The 19676-nt window shown below is 37.6% G+C and overlaps 1 protein-coding gene across 5 annotated transcripts in view; it reads right to left on the bottom strand.

Annotated features, from left to right (window-relative positions):
* LOC128021132 (HMG box transcription factor BBX) overlaps nt 1–6107 on the bottom strand; it is a 32274-nt gene extending 26167 nt beyond the window's left edge. For 4 of the 5 annotated variants that reach the window (XM_052608107.1, XM_052608109.1, XM_052608110.1 and 1 more), the window contains exon 1: nt 5947–6107. The gene's annotated coding sequence lies outside the window, so the exon portion shown is untranslated. Of the gene's footprint in view, nt 1–3952; nt 4810–5946 lie in introns of those variants that run through there. The other variant, XM_052608108.1, reaches the window with a different exon arrangement.
* Between the last annotated feature and the right edge of the window lie 13569 nt (nt 6108–19676).

Genomic DNA, 19676 nt, shown 5'->3' with positions numbered 1-19676 from the left:
TGGTCAATTCAAAATCGATTCTCAAAGGCCATGAATCGATTTTTTTTCCATATTTATTTCCTCAGACATTGAATGTAAGATTAGCGTTAATCTAATTACAAATCTTCTCCACTAGATGTCACCCTCTTATGTGCCTTGTGCGATGTTACCAACGAACCTATGATTCATTCATTCAGTTTAAAGCAGTGGTTCCTTCACGAATTCAAACGTGGCTCACCATATGCTGAACACATTTTCTGCAATGTGCGTCAGGTCATGCTCCCGTTCGCGTCTTACAGACTGCATCTTAAAGCCTCTTATACTTGCTGCGTCCGCGAGTCCGCTATGGACCGCTATGCAGGCTTTATGTAAACATTGCCATCGGAGAGTGTGTACCGAGTCTGAGCAGACAACCGCGTGGACAGGTGCGCGTGGTCAGTTGTCTTCAAAAGCACAATTGCACATGTTCAGGCAGTGTGAAGAAGCCCATTGCCAATTGAACAAATCGGGCCGGGCTCGGGCTTGTGCAGTAAATGAGTAAATGGATTCAATCATTTTCCTCCACAAAAACACTTAGGCCTTACCTAATCTTGGTGAGTACATGTTTTTCAAATAATAACTAAATATTATTTGAGTCTTAAATGCATAATGTAGCCAGAGTAGGCTATATAAGCTAATGTTGGCATTATTATTTTATTATGTCAGCTGCTATGGCGAAGCAAATCTGGCAGAGCCTTTATCTTAATTCATTTCATTATTGCCAATTACCCATCTTAATTTATAATTTATCTTAATAAAAATTTTTAAGAAAGACTTGTTTTTATTGGTGCGTTGGCCTATTTATATGCTAAATGAGCCTATACCTAGGGCTATAGAGTGCTGAGATGTTAAGATGTTACAGAGGACTTATTTTATTTCTTTGTTCAAACTTCCAAGTGGCCTATTACGTTAGTCATGTATAAATTATGTTAAACCATGTATAAATGACTCATTCCTGACAAAAGGCAAAAGAGCTGTGTGCTGCATACATTTGAATAATGTCGGGTTGTAAATGGGTTCGGGCTTTTAAAAAGCTGTCAATCAGAATGTACGTGTCGGGCTCGGGACATGTCGGGCTTAACTTTTAAAGCCCGATTACAGCTCTGATAGAAAATCGAATCGAAAATCGAAATCGAATCGAGAATCGAATCGATTTGAGAGCTTGTGAATCGAAATCGAATCGATCTGGAACATCTGAATCGATACCCAGCCCTAGAAACTGAAATTAGCTGTCTTTAAAGATTAACTGGCACCCATCTTGCAGATGCACGCTAGCTAACGAGACATTAAATTGAAGCTGGTATGAAATAAAAATTCACGCTTTCTAGATGCATGTTATAGATCTTATTGTAAACAATTCGTATGCACATTTCTGACCTCGTAATGTTCAATTAAAATACCATAACTGGATTGTTCATCAAAACGGCATATTTCTCTCCGGGGACATATTTTGGATTTCTCCAATCATTTAGTCCGCTTAAACTCAACCCTGCAAGCTCATGTTCATCTTTCTCCACGTTCGAGCGCAACAACCACATCTCAAAATACAATAAACTACCGATGGAATAAACCAACTAGGGCTGTCACTTTTCGTTTGAAAATCGATTGCACAATCGATCGGACAAACCAAAAAAAGTAAAAAAAAAAATGAAAATAGGGAATCGATTTTAACCAAATCACACTATTAATTTTAAAAGAATTAAACAAATTATAGATGTAACAAAACTCACAAACAAGCAGAAAAAGAAAATAAAGAATTCCGAAAGTGGAGTAGGCCTTGCGAAAGCTAGACAGAAAATACCCAGCAATTTTACGCACCTATAGTTTCATGGTTTCAAATGCTGCATCTAGTGTTTTCAAAGAAAATGGAGGACAACGTCATGATGAGTTATGAAATGGAGCCACCATTGCCAGCTGACAGCGATCCGCTTTCGTGGTAGAAGATTGGCAGTACGAAATACCCCCACCTTGCGCAGCTGGCAATGAAGTAGTTGTCCCTGGGACATCAGTGCGGTCAGAGCACGTCTTCTCAACAGCTGGACATATAGTGAATAAAAAACGCTCTGCTCTGGACCCCGAAAATGTTGATCGACTTGTTTAACATAATTGTAATGGGTCTAGCCTTTTTGTGCATTTCATTATGCCTGCCTAGCCCAGTTGTCGGTTACGTTCAATAAAAAACACACATGGCCTGTTCTCAACTTCAAGTAAGTCTATTTAAAGTTTCATTTTTGAACAGTTGTTTGAAATGGATTTAATCATTATTTAAAATAAATGTGGAGATTTTTGAATTGCCTAAATCATAAATGCAGCCGGGTTGAAGCCTGCAGTAATGTTTTTCATTTATGTTTTTCATTTATGTTATGGCAGCAGTCCACTCTGCATATATTTTTTTTCGAGAATGTTGCACCCCTGTTGCTGTTTGTTATACTGCACGAAACTTCATGCCAATTAATATGAAATATTGCTGACTTGTGCTTTCCGGCAAACTCTTTGCGTTCGTCCGTTTTTTGTGGTTGAAAACGGAAATGTCTTTTTTTTTTTTTTTTACATGGAAAATCGATTTTACAATCAATTCAAAGAACACTTATGTCTTAAAAATCTACATTTTTACAAAAGTGACAGCCCTAAAACCAACTCCCCATCCATCCATTTTTCTTTTGCGATGTACATTACATTACAATTCATTTTTTTTTTTCAACTTTGATGAGTCGCTGAATATGATCACATAGTAGTGAAAGGTCATTGACACTGAGAGCGCTTGAATTGCTGAAGGTCACCGAGTTGCTGTAGGCTACTGTTGGTTTCCAGTCGGTGGTCCTACTCCAAACTCCTACTGGTAGTCAGTGCATTGCAAAGCTGCTCCTTTGCATAAAATTAAGCTCTCAACTTTTCCCATCACCAATGGTCATCAACGCTCATGTTGAATGAATGACTTCCCGTTGCTCTTCCACTGTAGATCTTTGGCAGGGTGAACACCATTTTATTGGCATATGCATTTAATGAACAGTTACCTGTGAATCTAAACACACGACCTTTGTAATATTAATTACAAATATTATGCAAGCTGTAACAACTGTTAAAGAGGCTTGCCATAATTCGGCTCGATCACGTAGGTCTTTTTAAAGCACATCCGACACAGTTTTCGTCGAGTGGATGGACGGTATATACAGTATTGCAGGCAGCGTTTAGTTTTCAGGTACAGCCTGAGAGCGGTGCACTCTCCGAGTGTGTGTGTGTCTTTGCACAACTCTCGATCACCGAATCAAGAACTCCACAAAGCACCATGATGACGATACCCTCCGATTATTTAAGCCATCGGGCTCTTTTCAAAACTCATTTGACCCTTTATTTGAACTGTGCTGGGTTTGCATCTCGGTGCAAAATGTCGAACTGGTCTCTGACAAGACAGACAGCCGAGAGTCCATCTTGCTTTGGGGAAGATGGAAGTATAAATCTCACTCCTGTCAAACTCCGCCAGGGCATTTTCAGAGACAGATCCCCCTCCACGAGCTTTCATTACTTAAACTAGGGGTTTTCGGGGCAGACTTTTCAGATGAGAAGGTTTTGTGCTCGGGTTTCTCGCTCCGTTAAGTAAGATAGAATAAAAGTAGCTGGCTAGCCTGCTAGCCCCTGTGATGCGCGATTGCTCTAGCTCGCCTGAACGTGTCATTAGCAGACCCATATGCAATAATCGCACGGTCGGTCGTACATGTTAAATCGTCGTGGATTTCAAAGAAACCCTGATGTTCGGTGAGAGCAGGTGTCAAACACGCCGAACGCCAAAGTTGTTTATGCCGAAGCACAACAAACTGGCACGAATTTCGCACTGTCTAAGCGCGAGCTCCCGATCAATCGGAACTCGGGGCTGTTCGCACACAAAAATATGTCTTTAAGTTTTCAGTCATCGCGGCATCTGTGAACGCAAACTTACCCCTGAAATCCGGTCGAAAAGCCAGGGCCTTCTCATTCCAGCCTCAAACTTATTGACACATCAGAACAGTTCTGCACTGGCCGTCCGTACAGTAGCCCCACAGACACTTATATTATTTTTACCGGATGCTTGGAAAGGAGCAACACCGCAGCATGAAGTCGACAAAACTACATCACAATCGCTCCGATCACTCCGAAAACGAATAACGGTTGGGCCCAAATGGCACTTAGATGATGGTACTTTCGTTTCAGACGAACAATTTTCTCGGCTTGTTTTCTCTCGCAGCCCTCCTCCCCCTCCGTGCGTTCAAGTGTCCCCACTGACTGCTGTTCTGAAGCCCGTGTGCACCGTGTGTGGATGATCACAGCGCTGGACTCACTGGCCTACCGTGTCACATCATCATCATCATCATCATCATCCAAGCGGTGTCCATTTGGGAAATTTAGTCTAATATGATACATGTGATTTATCAGTGTTTTATAACATGTTAGCTGCGTTCCAGCTGGTCGACCAGAAATAAGCTCGACCACCTTATGACTGGCTGGTAGGTGGTTTTCTGCTGGATTACGACCATCACAGATCAGAAAAGATACAGAAACCTCACTAGAATCTTGCTCCCAAACACATCTACTTCGTGCAGTTTGTGGCTGTTCTGGACTGACTGTTGTCTTCTCATCGTCACAACAAGCTGGTTGACCAGTTATCATGCTCCAGAAACCAGCTTGACCACCTCACATGACCAGCCGGTCACTGGTTTCTTGCTGTTTAAAGAGCTTAATGAATATCTTACGGTATATCAGCTAGAAACTAGAAACCATGTTCCTTAAACCAGATGAGATCAGCCAGCCACCTTAGGCTGGTTTTAGCCAGGTTTTTTTTTCAGCAGGTATTTAGTTTGTGCAGTTATTGGATATTTTTGGCTGACTTGATTATATAATTATCATAATTAGCTGGTTGACCAGTAATCAGGTTCTAAAAAAACAACTTCACATTACCAGCTGGTCAGCTGGTAGCTTGTTTGTTGCTGGTTAAAGAGTTCAATTACGATCTTATAGCAGCAAGAAACTGTCTATCATGCTCAAAAACACATCTAGTTAGTTTGTGCACAGTTTGTTGCTGTTTTGGACTGACTTGAATGTATCATCATTATTATAATTAGCTGGATTCCCAATAATATGGTTCCAAAAACCCCCAAACATGACCAACTGGAAGCTGTTGCTGGTCTACCAGCTTAATGTTCATCTTGGACCAGCTAGAAATGTTAGCGTGTTGCAAAAACCTGCTTGACCACCTTTAGCTGATAATAATGACTTATAGCTGGTTTGTTGCTCGTATAAGATTGACCATCAGCTATAAAACAGTTACTGCTGCTAGTTAATTTGTGCACAGTGTGGAGCTGTTGTGGAGAATGTGGAAAGACTTGACTATACATGTCATATTATCATTTTCATAATTAGCTGGTTGATGGTTCCAAAAATAAAACCTGCTTGACCAACTCATATGGCCAGCTGGTAGCTGTTTTTGCTGGATCAACAGTTTATTGACCAACTTAGACCAGCTAGCAATGTTGTAAACAGATGCAGATGTAAACAGTCCAACTGACTGTATCTTTCTTGCTGTTGGTCTAATTATCTTAGACTAGACTAGAAATGTTGCAAAAACCTGTCTGACCATCTTAAACTGGTATGAACGACGGATAGCTGGTATGAAGATGGCACAAGCAGCTTAGATCAGTCACCGTGTTTGAAAACACACTATTCATTTTAAACCGGATTTATCATCAGGGTTTAAGTCGAGCCATTCTGCCTTAACTTTTGCGCTGCATTTAATTGATTTACAAGCACCTACTTCTAAAGGATAACACCACCATGCTGGGAATGCTTTTCTGATCACAGATCCACTATCTATAGAGCTTCCTGGATGTTGTATATTAGTGTCAGATCGGCGTCGCGCTGGTAAAATAAAGTCTACAGTCCATGTGCGTCGCCACTTACCTGCAACAGGCCCCCAAAGTGACTTAACACGACCGTGGTCCACCTCTCCCTCCTCTTCGATGGTGTCTTTCTCTGTTCACTTTAATAATTTTGTGTGTGTTATTTTGCAACATACAGTCTACTGTACATGCAGTGAGTGAAAATATAGTTTTCATGTAAGGACAGTTGTGATTGGCCGCACGCTTGAGTGACAGCCCGAGACAGCCACTCAGACTGCGCGAAACATTTCGGCACGGTTCCGAGATAGAGAGATTAAAACCACATCTTCATAATGTCCCAGACATCCATAAAACACGCAAAACATACAGTAGTTACAGAAGAAGTGTGCACTATAATTCATTAGATCAACAGGAGGTGTGAGTTATCGATATAGAGACGCCGTCGAGAAAAGAGTGCGAGTGACATACGCTTCGGAACAATCCCAACACACACACTAAATAGACACCGAGTGCAAACACACATTAGTAAACAACATTGATGTATTTCCCCTTTATTCACTCATTCCATACGACTGTTGAAAGCTCATTATGGTTAAAACACGATATAAAGCCATGTGTGTGATCATTCGTGTCACAGCTTCGTTCTCTCACTGGTGCACCGTTTTCCTGTCTCGTGCCCTCTTTTAGAGTTTTCGTGCGATGGCTCTACGTGCTAACATGAGAGTGGACATTAGACATCGCATCACTTTCACATATCACTTTGGTCACATACGAGCTATAATAAAACAAGCTATTTGTGTTCATGATTCTTTATGACGGTGATACTGATGAATGATGATGAGGAGGAAGAGGAAGAGAAGGGTCAACAGAGGCGGTATAATAGCCTACCTAAGTGACACGATGCTTTTTATGTTAAGTTCAAACTTCTCGGTCAAACTTTAGTGTAATTCGAAATGTAACCCTGTCCCTGGAAAAAAATAAAAAATACTAGCCTAAACTGCTATGCTGGTCATCGTCTTTTCACCTAGGCTGATCAAACTAGTCTGCCCAGTCTGCATTTTTGGTTTTAAACTGGTTTTGAGCACTTTTCTACAAGTCTAGCTGGTGTAAATCAGCATAACTAGCTGAGCACCAGCTTGGCTGAACTGGGAGACCATATTTATCAAGACCAGCAAAACACTTTCCCCCCCAGAAGGTTATAAATGTGGTACAGTATGTGTAGTCTCTTGTAATAGTTAATTATTAAAAACAATTAATTTGACCAATTTATTACATTATTTATTTAGTTTCACTGTTATTTTCAAAGATTATTGCCATTTTCTCTAATGGACAATAATTACAATTTATGTAATGTTTAATAATGTTTAAGTCTAGTGACGAATGTGAACTGATTTTGAATGCCTGCATCATTCATATACTTTGTCACTAAGGCTATGTGTTTATCATTCTTTTCGGAGTTACGCAGCAAAACAACCACACAAATGTGAAACGTGACATTCTGTATGCAAGTAAATGATTATTAACTACTGCTTTTTTAATTGGACTGACTAAACAAAACTACTGTACCAGTCAACCCAAAAGAATCAGCCTCAGTGAGTGAATCTATTGGGCCAATCATTAACCTCTCGGTCAGATAAGTTTGATGAGACATTCAGTTCTCACAAAAGTGAAATCAAATCAACTGTATTTTGATGTTTCATCTTAATCACATTAAAACAGTATGTGTTGATAGTCATTTTGTTAAACCGTGCCGGTGAGAGACTGAAAGAGAGCAAGTGAGTTGAGGAAAATCACATTAATGACTGATCAGATTATTGCTTTCAAAGGAAGTGGCTCAGAAATAAATCAAGGTGTTTGCTTTGGTGGTCTTTATTAACCCTTCAGCAGCCCGTTTTTCATTGTCCTGGGTTGATAATAGATCCGAAGGGATTCAGATTTGCATAGTCTTTTATAAACAGCTCCTTTTCACTTTATATCCTGTTTTTTCAAGGCTTAAAATTATTTAAATGGTGCATTAGATGAGTAATTCAAATGTAATGTTATAATTATCATTATTGAATCACCACTGCATCAGTACTGCAAAATTAATTTGTGTATTTCTTGACCTGTTCTAAACTTCCCCATGCACATGGTTTCCACAGTTTTGGAAAAACTGGAAATTAGTGAATTTAAAAATGGTGTTTTGTGTATTGAATATACATTTCATGCTCTACTGTAAAACATCTACTTAGCAAAATATTACTTGTTGAGAGTAATAATCGTTAGCTGAATCATTCTTATGATTATTTTGTATGAATCAGTCAAAGCAGTTCAAAGAAAGGTCAGAATGATTCATTAACATATCAATCTAAATGAAAATGTTTTTAAAAAATCCTAATGGTCATGGAAAGGTCATTGAAAACTCAGCAATTCACTTGTGAGAAAAAGAGTGCATGTAGCAAGATAGGCTTTCTGTTACATGTATTCTACATTAATGTTTTATTTGTAGAAGCCATAAATAATTTATTTTAAACATGAAGCTCACGTATTGGCTTTGATTGTGTAGTTCAATAGACACACATTCTGCAATTTCTCAACAATCCAAAATAATATTATATAAATAATATACAGAGATTGTAACAGCAATAAACATCACATAATAAATTTAAAACACTTCAAATATTAATATCTATTGGGGTGGTTCCACCAAATACCTACAACTGAAGTTCATGGCAGAGTTCCACACAATCTGTTCACTGTTTCAAACTATAATTATATAGAGGAATGAATTTTCTAAAACCACACCTATGTGCTGTTTCTGTATAAAGACGAATCTTCCTGCTTCAAACAGCAGAGAGCAGCAAAATTGACTGCAATCAAACCATCTTCAAAGCACACGCTCACTCAAGCTGGCAGGTATACTGCCCCTGCATTCAGTTTCTAACATCTCACATTTGACCCTATTACTGAGGATTTATATTACACACCACAGCAATACTGTAACCGCATATATTAAAGATTATTTTGGGGGAATCAAATGCAGAGCTTATATTTGAAAACCCTGCTAATCTGTAGATTTGCTGTAAAGTCAAATTGAAATAAATACATCAAGTATGAGGCCATTTCTTTAAATAAAATTCTTGATACATACTAGAATGATTGTGTGGTGGACAAAACTACAACAGTATTAACTATGAACAATGAGAGTGCATGCATGCATGCATAAATGAAATTATCAATAGATACTACCATGTCTATCTATAAATTAATTAAATAATGACAGTGATGATGGTGACTATTATTATTAACAATATTTTTTATTAAGATATTATATTTTCATATTTTCCCATTATTGTTATTATTATTAATCATCATTATCTATTGATCCTGTCATGTCTATCTATTACTTAACTGAACCATTAACAATCATTTTTATGTAAATATTTAACATAATAATTCTCATTATCAGTCATTTATATGTATCATGTCTATTAATGGAATCTGAACAGAAACATAAAAAGGTAGCTGGCCGCACACTGAGTCCAACGAAGACTGAAGAGGTTTATCTATTTATTTTATAAACTGAATATAGCAAAAAAAGCGAAGTGCACGTGAGTTAAAAACAGATGAGCAGCAAGTTGCTATCCTCAGTGCTCAGTATCCAACAAATGGTCATCCTCTTTCTTAATATGCAAGCAATTGAAAGCAATCAGCTGAAACCAATTAATCACAAGTATCAATCATCATAAGTGTCACTGCAAGAGAGTCTGATAATTAGCAAACATGGAACAAAAAAATAGTGTCTAAATATATACATATATTAGTGCATATTTAGTGCAAGAGGTCAAGGAGAACGTTCTTTGATGTATCTTTTCTATATAGAGAAGAAACAATTTGTTTGTTAACAAGAAACATTTATAACACCCACAGAACGTGTGAACTTAATAAAAGGTCTTAAGCAATTCATATATAAAGCAAATGCCTCAAAATCACTCACAGAACCTTTGTAAATAACAAAACAGTCATCAATGTATGTCTTGAACAGAATGATGTTATCAAAAAAAAGGGTCTATTCTCCAAAAAGCCCAAGTATAAATAGGTATAATCAAGAGCCACGGTTGGTTACACCATGGCCATGTCCTCTGTATATAATACCAGTTTTCAAATAAAAATAAATTTTTAGTGAAAACCATTACAGCCATTTCAATGATAAATTTAGAGGGAAGGCCATCATCTTCAACACGCAAATCAAGAAAATGTTTTAAAGCTAATAGACCTTCATTATGTGGAATATTAGTATAAAATGAAGTCACATCCCTAGTTGCTAGTATAATATCTTGCTCAACATCTTGAATAGTTGTTAGACATTGCAGAAAATCTGACGTGTCTCTCAAATAACTAGGAATCTGGAATTTTTCAATACCATATAAATGTTTAAATTATAAAGTGAGTCAGATTTCCTGAACAAAATTTATGACATGGTCCAGTCTTCATATACTGTCCTGTTCTTCATGTACATACTATGTACATATTGTAGTAATTACAATAACTAGATACTAACCCTGAACCTACCCCTAAACCTAACTCTATCACATGTAGTTACCCTATTACAGTAATTTCTTGGGTAAGTACATGTAAGTACACATACTGTAAAATGAAGTGCAATCCAAAATAAGCTGTGATTTATGTGGGATAAAAATAGTACTATCTTTCTCTATAACTATATACTATATATAACTATATAGGAAGTTGTAAGCTTCAGAATGCTTACAAAGGAAAATAATTCGAGGTTAAATATAGGTTTATTGTTTTATTTATTTTTATGATTATTTTAATGGCCATTTTTGGAATGGTCACATGGTATCGTTCCTCAAGCAGGTTTTGAGGACTCCTTTTAGGTGATCTTTGACCCAGATAAGAAGATTATGATAATCTGGTGAATTCTGAAGCATGTAGATCAATGACAAAGAGGCATAAGAGACGTCCAGACCTTTGGCCTCTGAAGATAAGGAGACGAGAATCCAGCCGTCTCGAAGAAAGGCATGCCCCACTGCCTCCGTGTATTTGCTTGATGATGTCTGGTCTCAATACTGAGTCTGATGTATTGAACGTGTTGATATTTCCCACTCGTGTCGTTTCCGTGGTACATTAGCACTCTCTAGTGAGGGTCAGAATAACAGATTCACCTGCTGCCCTCTGCTGGTCACCTGTTACTTTACAAAATCCTTACAGGCTAGTGAAATTAGTTTTCATAATCGAAATGTATCGTAAGACAAAAATAATTATGTTAATAAAGGATGATAAAAAAAATACTAAAATATTTACCAAATAATTGTAATATTAAATTGATCTGGTTTCAGAACAGAAGGTCATATGAGAAAATAGATAAAGAAAAAGATACATGAAACGAAGGAGTGTAAGAACATTTGGTTAATGTAAGAAGCATCAGGATTCGAATGGAACTAAAGTCAGTCCGTGCTTGATTGTGATTGGCTGGCTGGGGATTTCTAGGTTAGTGCTGTAGGGCAGAGCTGTCTCACTGAGAGAGAGAGAGAGAGAGAGAGAGAGAGAGAGAGAGAGAGAGAGAGAGAGAGAGAGAGAGAGAGAGTCAATCCAGTTGAGCTTGAGATGTGCAGCTTGCTTCATTAAAGTTCTAAAGCTCTTTTCATGACTCTTATCCAACTTATTTTGCAAACCAGGACTAAGATATTTCCTTTGAAAGTGTGAGACTTCTGATTCATTAACCGCTAGGTAAATAACAAGAAGAGTAACAAAGAATAGTAAACGGTAAAACTATTTGCTCTACAAACCATTTTATGCTTATGATAATGATTTGAAATAAGATGATATAATTTACCAGGTTGTAATATCAAATAGCATAACAGACTGATTTTGTACAGGTAGGTAACGGAAGACTTGTACGTTCACTTTACAAAAGGACTGCACCTCTGATCTATATATCACTATATCATAGATCAGACTGCACCCGTTCTTAAAGGGGTCATATGATGCTTTTTTAAAGATCATTATTTTGTATATTTGGTGTAACAATATATGTTGACATACTTTAATGTAAAAAAAAAACACATTCTTTTTCAAATACAGTACATTATTGTAGGTCCTCTATGCCCCGCCTCTATCAAATGCATTGTTTTCTTCAAAGTCCCTCCTTCCGACAAGAGAGGTCTGCTCTGATTGGCCAGCTGACCCAGTGCATTGTGATTGACTGAACACCACAAGCACTCAGCGGAAATGTATCGTCCCTTTTCCATAATCGTGAGCTTCATCTTTTAAAATAAATGTAAAGACAGTTAATAATGTCCTTTGTTTTACCATCAGTTCAAGCCCGAAAGAGGAACAGACGTGATGTGACAGACACAGTGATGAAGCTCATATGTGTTTGCAGTACACAAGACATGGACGGTTAAGACCGCTGACTCCACTGTGTGACCCTCTCTCTCTCTCGCACACATAGACACACACACATGCAACGTGCAAAACTCAGCATTTGAACATTCAATAGCAAATTAAACTAATAACAAAACATACTTACACTAGCTGATTAAGAAGCTCCAGATTGTCGTAGCAAGGTCAGAATTACCTCCTCTCGTATAGTTCACGAAACGTCATCTATAAAAAGCATTGTTGTTCTGTTGTAATTAATCTTAAAGATAACTAAAAGCATCTACTTTCTTAAGGCCAAGTAAAGTGCTTTAGCCTAGATACACACAGCATCTCCGTGACATGGCTGCTTCAACACTAACTGTGTTTACTGAAAAACTTTTTTTGTGTGAACATTTGGGTGGCATTACGCAAATATTTCCACATAGTGACGTAGACGTGGGGGCGTGTTTGAATGAACCATTTTAGGGGGCATGTCTTAATTTTGATAATAAAATATCTCTTTGGGTTTGAGAATTTAGTCTTTGCAACTTTACAGATCTTCTTTATGCACCAAGAGCTTGCAACGCTCCAAAGAGAAAGGAAAATTTTAAATCACATCATATAGGACCCCTTTAAAAAACACCTATTCACTGCCATTATAAAGCTTGGAAGAGCCAGGGCATTTTTTAAATATAACTTTGAATGGATATATCTGAAAGAAGAAAGTCATATGCACCTAGGAAGGCTTGAGGGTGAGTAAATCATGGGCTAATTTTCATCTTTAGGTGAACTACCCCTTTAATGACTGTACTGGGTCTTGTGCGGATAAACACCATCTCTTACAGCAGGGGGCAGCTGGCATTTATGGCAAGGGAGACAAGAGGGGAGAGCTAGTGGGCAGAGATTAAAAATGGAGATTCTCTTTGTGTGCATCTCTCTTGCTACTCCCTTGGCGGTCCAGTTTATCTAACGCTAACAAGCTTCAGAGCCACTGAAGTACATAAAATCCTTCTTTACTTACTGGTAGACCTCCATTCCTCCGACTAGTGTGAAGAGCTGTCAGTTATGCAGCAAGAACATGGTCAGGGAACTAACATGATGTTGCTTTTCAATGGTCCCTATGCAAAATTCGTTAAACGTTTGAAACAAAATTTTGAATATATACAATGGTTGAAAGTTGTTACATTTTACAATGGTTAGTTGGTACTCAGGTATGAATTGTTGATTGGCATTATGCCGTTAGTGAGTGACTATGGCTGCATCCAAAATCACATGCGTTTCTAGTTTGTAAAAAGCAGTATTTGCAAAAGAAGTGTGTCCGAATTCACCAGAGTCAAAATGTATAACCAGTTGACCTGCTGTTTCCGGTGAGATTCTGATGTGTGAATAAGATATATATATATAAACCCTTAAATAAAACAAATAAAAAGTATTATAGAACGAGTGGAACATTTATTACCATATCAAGGATAGGTAATTTAAATAAATGCATAATAATTAATAACTGAGTTCACAGGGGTTCAACTAACAATAACGTTTGCTCTGATCTAGACAGACAGTTACTTACAGTGGATATTAAAAGAGGGCTTTGCAGTAATGGTTTATGTCCAACAGGTGGTGGTATACTTTATCTTTTACGCTATTCTAGAGGCGTCCATGGAGATGACATAGATTTATATGTAAAAGCTGAAACTGTAGAAATTGAATGCATTCAAATGACAAAAAAAATTAATAAAACTCACATCTTTATAAATTTTTTTACATTACATCTCAGACTGTATCTTTACCAAAATAACTCATGGCTTGAATCTTTAATCAATCCCGTTCTAGAACTCGCACTCTGTTGCATATGAGTTATACAGATCCTGATGCATCAAGGACAGAAGATCAGCTGGTCCGTGGCATTTAGATCAGACGGACAGACATGACCAAATCTCTCAAATCTCTCTTTCTCTCTGCTCTCCTATAGAGACTGATCGACTGGCAGACAGTGTGCGGCAGGGAGAGCCTCGGGCCTGATGGAAATGGGGAGATAATGTGTTTAGCATCAGATCTCCTGCAGAGGAAGCACTGCATCAGAACAATTTGATTAGGCCTTTCCCAAACAATCCTATTGATCAGAGTTATTATCTTTACTCAGATTTATGTTAACCAACAGGAAGCCATTATGTTGGGTCAACAAAATACGTTGAAGAAGACTCAGCACAGTATCGTATCCCATAATGATGATGAATAGTAAGAGAGTAAATGAAAGACACTGAGGGGGACGACAATTGTGTTAACCTAATGTACGTGTGTGTTCACCGATCAAAAGGTCCTGCTGTGTTAAATAGACTTGCATTATGATAATTTGATCCTGTGTTTATAGTGTTTACATGCACATTCATGCATGCATCCCAAGTCTGAAGCACAGGCATGCCTAATAGTGCCTTTTTAGTGCATTTGCACTTATTCCAGTGTATGAATAAGCTGCATTTATTTGACCAAAAATACAGTGAAAACAACATTGTGAAATTGTATTACAATTTAAAGTAATTGTTTTCTATTTTAATATCTTTAACATGATTTAATGAATTTTCAGCAGCCGCCACTAGACTTTAATGCCGCACGATTCTTTAGAAATCTTTTTAATATGCTTATTTGATGCTCAAGAAACTTTTATCATCACTGTTGAAAACAGTATTGGCTGTTTCTATATGGAAACCGTTTTAGACTATTTAAAAGGGCAAGTATTATTTGAAAAAAAGAAATCAATGCTTTTATTCAATAAAGACCATTAAATTGATTAAAAGTTACTCTAAAGACATTCATAATGTTTTGTAAGATTTATATTTCAAATAAAAGCTGTTCTCTTGAACTCTGGATTCATCAAATAATCCTGAAAAAAAAAAATCCACAAAAGTATTAAACAGCAGCTGTTTTCAACCTTGATAAGAAGAAAAATTATTAATTACTGAGCACCAATAATAATGATTTCTGAAGGATCATGTGACACTGAGAGTGGAGTAAGAGTGGTCTGCTGAAAATTCTAAAACATAAGATATAATATATGTATATATCTTATGTTTTAGATATATATGTGTGTGTGTAAGTGTAAGTGTAAGATTAAGACACTCAAAAACATTACAACATCTTACAATACTAAAAAATCTTTCCCAAACATTTGACTGCCAGTTTAAGTGATACTTTATCTCATTAAAACGCTCCTTGAGCAATCCAGGCATCCTGATCTTGAGCTGATTTGATTTTAATGCGACATTTGTGAGAGTGTGCCTTTAAGGAGCCTATTTGAGTGATTTGTTCGATGTGACATCTCTTAGTGTAACATTACATCTCATTTTCACATCCTGATGAAGCCACTGAATATGCATCACACTAGCGTTGCTGTCGAGATGTGTTTTCAGATTCTATGCCAAGAAGTGGCTTTGCTAAAAATTAAAAATACACTGGTTTCGTGCGAAACGTCCCCTTGTGTGACACGTCGAGTTGTGTGAGGTAACGTAAAAAGACATACAAGACAGGGTGCATGCTGAATAAATGCTTTTGCCATTTTGGCCCCCACAGGCAAACCAATCTCTTTCCTTTCCTCTCACATCAGAGATATGGACATCCTAGTCAGCATCATTTGATTTGGTCTGAGAGGCATTTCCTGTTGAAGTGGACACTGAAAGAGAGAGATTCTGCACCCAAGAAGTCTTAGCAGACAGAATTGAGCCTAACATTGTCATTGCCTCTTTAAGCACTTGTAAAATGCTTCTCAGGTGCTTAGCCACCCATGCGTATAAATGTACTTGGGGGCACTTTTTAGCTAAACGCAATGGTATGTAAAACGGTGTTGCACAAAAAGTGCTCAGAGGTACATATTTTTATGAGACCAGGTTGGTGTATACAGTGCATTTTATCAGCTGAAACATGATGTGAAATAAGCAGTACAGAATATACTATTCAAAAGTTTGGGGTTAGTAAGAATTTGTTATGTTCTTGAAACATTACACAAAGCTTTTTGAAATGTATTTATAATGTATTTCGAAGGTTTGTATGACTGACAGTTAGGAAATCTGTTATTGTAGAATGGTGTGAAAAATCCAGATCTGAGGTCAATGGATTGGTGAAGCTCTGGGTTTCCAGAGGGTCTGCGTGTGTTTGAGTCACTCATTACTCATTGCAGACAACTTTGACGCCTAACAGGAATTGCTACACTGGAAATGCACCAAAGAGGATCCTTTGTTGCACTACACCAATAGGGCAGGCTGAGTCATGTTAAAGTGCTAAGAAGCCCCTCGGGACACACAAACTCAGACGTTAGCAATGGTTTTTTGTCCGGAGATGTCAGCCTGTAATCTGTGTGGGAATTTTTCTTCCCTCCAGCTGCATGGAGAATGAAGATGGAGTTGGCAGATGGGGGGAAAAGCCCACTTTACATTGTTAATCTCCAAAAGTTAATCTTAGTCATTTCGACACTGGACTTCACTATTTTAAACAATGACCAGTATTATTATAGTCTCATGATTTTAAATCACGCAAACTGATCTACAACCATCTCTGTCGCGTTTCAGGTTAGCAGGTCAAGTCAAGTTGTAGGCACTGGTCTTGTCTTGAAAAAAAAATGTAAATATAACATTTTGTGTATTCTTGCTACAGTTTTGGGCTACTTTCATAAAATGGAAAGCATTATGAAAGATTTCACATGATAAAGGCACACACCACATTCATAGCAGGGGGATTCAAACCCAAAGCTTAGATGGCAGCCCTCCTCAAGCAACCCTTAACTAGACACAGCATCTCAGGCCTTCATATACAGTATTAGGCAGCCTGTGGTCAGACCCACACCTTAAAGAAGAGATGCAAGAAAAGATATGTCACTTTCACCCACCATAACTCTTTGAAGAGCAGCAGAGGAGGCACTCCAGCCTCCTGGTCTCCTTTCCAGCTGGGCAGAGTTAGTGTGTCCTGAAACGTTAAGACGCACAGTGACACATTGGGATGTTTGATGCAAAAAGGGGCCCCGATCAAAGCTAAACACCACACACATGTTTAAACAAGCATGTCTGTTTCCTATCAAGACATTTTGTGCATTGATAGAATTATTGCTTAAAATTTACATGGAATAGAGTAAAATATGTAAAAAGAAGCATAACAATATAAGTATGAAGGTGTGGTCACATTTACCATTGTTACCGAGTGTCACAAGGACAAAATGTTTTGTTCATGCTCAAGTTAGTTGCCACATTGACCAACAGAAAGCTGCTTGCATTGAAAGTGATTTTTGTGTGAGCTGTGCTTAATACATCTCTACACAGTCGAAATTTTGCCAAAATTTTGCTTGTGTTACCGCACCTTAAAGACCCACTCACAGCAAGAATGATCTGTAAAGATAACAGTAACCAGGCACGTGCACAGGTAGGGCTCAACCTGTGCAGAGCACATGCCCTTTTTGCCCTTACACTCCGAAGTGCCCTTTTTTTGGTGGTGTTTTTTTTTTAATCAATGCTATTGGTCACCCTTTACGTCTGTCTGTCTGTTTTACCAAATTAAAGTTCTTAAAACGAGCTTGTGTAAATCTTATTCGATTCTCAAGCTGTCAGTAAGCTGATAACTCCGCCCCCTCTATATTCATCGAATCAACTGAAGTTCCACAGCAGCCGCACAGTAGACAACAGCTGAGCTGAACGAAGTTTTGCGAAGGGTAAATAAATATCTTGTTGTTTGAATAAGTACTACCAAACACTGTCTATAAAGGCTCATATTTTATTTATTTGATGTCTGACTGACTCACTGACTGAGACATGTGGGACGTCGCCTGAGAGAGAGGGCAAGCATTTGCCATCTAGTCATAGCCAATACATAGCCAACATAGCCTGTGCATACAGTTGCATTTCATCTTTTATAAAATGCTAATTTGGCCAAATGCATTTTTCCACAGGAAAAACTGAGCGCTCCGTCTATATAGCTAAAAAAACTAGTTTGTAACCTAGATGAAAATGTAATGTGATGCCCGCAGCGGCAGGCGCCGTCGCCGTTTTAATGACGGACAGAAAAAAAAAATCACATTTGCACACATTCGCTGGTCAAAAACAATATATAGATAAGTAATAAAACAACATATAATTTGTTTTTACCATCGGAAAATCATAACGGGTGCGCCCCCGCGCTGTTTCGTACTGGAACTTACACAGCGACGAGTGATCCTCGTCACCTAGATAACATATTTCTAAGAAATTTCTTCTTTGATTTATGATTGCTGATACACTTAATTTATTAAGATTTAGGCTAATCATGTTATGGTATACTCTCTTTATAAAATGTTGTAAAACATGGTTTTACTACAGTAATGTAGTAGTAACTAAAAAAAAAAATTACAGAAGATCACTGAAATCTTTATATTTTATCATGCAGAATGTAATTCATGATTCATTCCAAGGGTTCATTTATTTGATCCAAAATACAGCAAAATCAGTAATATTGTGTAATATTTTTACAATTTTAAATAACTGTTTTCTATTTGAATATTTTAAAATGTAATTTATTTTTGTGATCAAAGCTGAATTTTCAGCATCATTACATCAGTACTCTTCAGTGTCACGTGATCCTTCAGAAATGCTTTTCACTGCAACTGTACTTTTCACACTATTTTTATTTATTTTTTCATTGCTGGCTTATTTTAGGGAAAGTTTAGTGAATAAGAGACCTTCAAGAGACCAACATCCCTGGTCCACCACGATATCAAATTTTTGCCAGATACATGGCTCACAGAAGGTTGCTGTTGTATTAGGTTTAATGAAGCCCTTAAAACCCTGTTTATCTATATTATCTAATTATCTAATATTATTATTATGGTTGTTATTAATCGTGAATAAATCTAAAGCTTTTGAGACTATTATTTTGTGTTATTGAATTTGTCATGAAGATGTGACCATTTCTTCCTTTTATGCAGGCTTACTAAAGGGGGGTGCCCTTTTTCAGTTTCAGCACATGCCCCTCAAAAGGTCTGTGCACGGCCCTGACAGTAACTATATTAGTGTCCACACCAATGATAATGCTCTGTTGGCCACTTTAAATGCTCGAGCTCTTCAAAGCAGGCTGGATTCCAATTGGTTTTTAATGCTTTAAATCATTCAACAGCTGAAAAGTAATAATAATAATAATTCTGAAACTTATTCTAACAATATCATTCCTCTGTGCTGTTATAGTTGTCACGTGAGGTCTGCATTTCTTTTACATTTAGAAATAATCCTTGGTGTCAATGAGCCTTAAGCCTTACTGTAAAAGTTGCTTCCATAATACTAGTTTGCTTGGGCATTGTTATTCTGTATGCTATTTTTGGCATGTTGTCCTTTGGTGGCTAGGGGGTTCTAGGTTGCTGCTAGGTGGTTACTTATTTATTCACCTTACCCTTGAATCTTTTTATCATTCTGGTTCCACCTACAT

The sequence above is a fragment of the Carassius gibelio genome, chromosome A10 (assembly GCF_023724105.1).
Source record: "Carassius gibelio isolate Cgi1373 ecotype wild population from Czech Republic chromosome A10, carGib1.2-hapl.c, whole genome shotgun sequence".
NCBI lineage: Eukaryota > Metazoa > Chordata > Actinopteri > Cypriniformes > Cyprinidae > Carassius > Carassius gibelio.
This window is presented reverse-complemented; position numbering and strand designations above follow the sequence as displayed.